Source organism: Sinocyclocheilus grahami, unplaced genomic scaffold, assembly GCF_001515645.1.
Source record: "Sinocyclocheilus grahami isolate Dianchi unplaced genomic scaffold, SAMN03320097.WGS_v1.1 scaffold267.1, whole genome shotgun sequence".
Taxonomy (NCBI): domain Eukaryota; kingdom Metazoa; phylum Chordata; class Actinopteri; order Cypriniformes; family Cyprinidae; genus Sinocyclocheilus; species Sinocyclocheilus grahami.
Window position 1 is genome coordinate 278011 of NW_015505446.1, and position 2629 is coordinate 280639.

The 2629-nt window shown below is 32.3% G+C and overlaps 1 pseudogene; it reads left to right on the forward strand.

The window, feature by feature from the left end:
- The window catches only part of LOC107599466 (nardilysin-like), a 4841-nt pseudogene extending 4099 nt beyond the window's left edge, over nt 1-742 (forward strand).
- The last annotated feature ends 1887 nt before the right edge of the window (nt 743-2629 follow it).

Consider the following 2629-nt stretch of genomic DNA (forward strand, 5'->3'; position numbering starts at 1 on the left):
ATTTATTTATTTATTTATGCATGCCACATCACCAACATTTTTTCTAAACCTTTTTTATTTTTGTTTGTTTATTTATTTACTTACTTATGCCTTGGTTATGGTGTTATTTTTTATTTATTTAGATAAAATAATATAGCATTTTAATACTGGCCAATTATTGGTTATCAGATATAACATTATCTATATATATCAGCCTGATTTTTATTACTAGTGCATTTCTATTCTTATTCTTTAAATCTGCATTGTTTGAGATGATTTGTATTCTGTGAGAAAATCACCATGTTGCTTTACCCAACAGATTGAAGAGCTGAAGATCCTGAAGAATGAACTGGTATCTTTTTTCATGGAGCACAGACATGCAGCAGAAAACTAAGTATCCATGTATGTTATTTATTTGTTGAATCTATTCCATTTTAAAGGGTCACTGAGAGAGTAGAAAATGGCCATTACAAACTAAATGAAAACTAAACTGTTGATCATGTTAGCATCTACCAAATCACTCTATGATCCGTGGAGGTGGTTGGATTCGGAGAGAAAGAGAAGGAAACCTATGGAGATGATCAATCCAGTTTAGCCCCAGAGACTCAGGATACAGAAACGAAGACTTCCTCGTATGGGGACGTGTCTGAGCTCATCTTCCTCCCCGCCTCGCCCGTCCTCGCTAAAGCCACCAGGATAACAGACGTCCGGGCATTCACGTCTTCCATCAATAACACACCCCTACCATAAGATCCTCCAGTGAGACTGAAGTTCCCTGAAGAGCCACGGCTTCCTCGAGATGGAACTCTGCAAAAACACGTTCAGTTGTCTCTGTCGTCATCTGTTACATAAAGAATACAAGTGGGTCAGAACTGTTTTTCATGTATATTAGAGGACACAGATCATTCAAATATATAGACTGAATATCAGATTTTATTGACAATAAGTGGTTGCTGGAAATTAAAATTTTAAGTTAAGAATGTATTTTATCTTAAATTGTCATTGTGAATAAAAATATGGAGATGTGGACGCAAAGCCTTACTTCAAATTTGGATGATATAGTATTTAGTATGTTTTATCCAAATGTCTAATCATTAAATGTTCATTTTAATAATAAAAACTGTAATTAGAAACCATAATATGCTTTCTAATTACATTTTGTAAAGAATGAAAGAAGAAAACTTTAAAACCATGCTAACAGTGTTATTTTTGTATCATTTATATTGTATTTATTAATATTTTGAATTATTTCAAAATAGTTCATAATAGTGTTATGAACTATTATTATTAAATAATGTTAGTGGAGCTTTTATTTTTATATTTTCATGTTAATTTAAGTTTAACTTAGTAATTTTGTTACGTGCTGTTTATTCATTTTTGGGGGTTTATATTTTTATATAACTTTATTTTTATGTCAGTTTTAGCTTTAGTAATTTTAGAACTTCAACTTATTTGTGTTTTTAGTTTTGATTTATTTGAACAAAATAATATTACATTTTAATATTGGCTAGCCTAGTTGCCGATATTGTCAGATATAACATTATGCCGATAATGTCAGATATAACATTATCTATATTAGCCAGAATTGATATACTATATTATTATTATTATTATATCTAATATTGTTGTGGCTTTAATTTTTATAAGTTCAGTTTTCATATTAATTTCAGTTTAACTTTTAGTAATTTTGTTATGTGCTATCATTTTTATTGCTGTTGTTTTTTTGTTTTGTTTTTGTTTTTTTCAGTTTTTAGTAATTTAAGGACTTCAACAAACTTATTTGAGGTAGTTTGTGTGTACACCGTAAACAAACTCATTTGTGTGGCTGCCATGGCATCACTGAACCGCTACATTATTAATGAGAGCACTTATGAATTTTTAAAAAGGATTAATTTGACTAAATTAGCGATAGAAGAAGACATCATTCTTGAAGTATTGTGTTCATGTTAGTCAGAAGAGTCTCTGGAGTTTGATTCTGTGGAAAGTCGCGCAGAGACGCAACGCGACGCGTCCATGGCAACAAACTTTTATTATGTGCTGTTTTGGAGTAACGGCTCGCGCGCAGTAGCGAAACAATGCGTTGTGTGGAGCGCTGTAGCATGGAGAACTGCAGAAAGCTTAATGTTTTAGCGTCTTTGCGTCTTTTTCGCGGTGATTAATAGGTAAACAGTGTCCGGCGAGTCTAGACAGTCTCAGCATGTCAGTGTCCGTCAAGTGCAGCCCGTCTCCTCCGGATGGAGCGAAACCCGAGAGCCACAGGACGAAGAGACCGAGCGCTGCTCTCAATAATAGTGAGTCAACTTAGTTATCCAGCAACAATAATAACAGCACTCACTTTTTCTTTGTTAATCTTCATTTTTTAAATCTACATTAACTTTTTCTTTGTCTTAGCATGCTACATCACCAGCTTTAATGTTAATATTTATTCCGTTTATTTATTTGTTCCGTTTCAACATTTATTCTTTGTTATTACTAATGTTTATCACAAACCTTTTCTGTTATAAATAGCCTACTTATTCAAGTTTACATTATTCCTAACATTTATTTCTAAATGCCACATCACAAACCTTTTCTATTATTTCTAGCGTTCATTAATTTTCATGCCAAAAATCACCACTTTTGTTTTTATTCGTCTTTTCTTTCGTTCTTT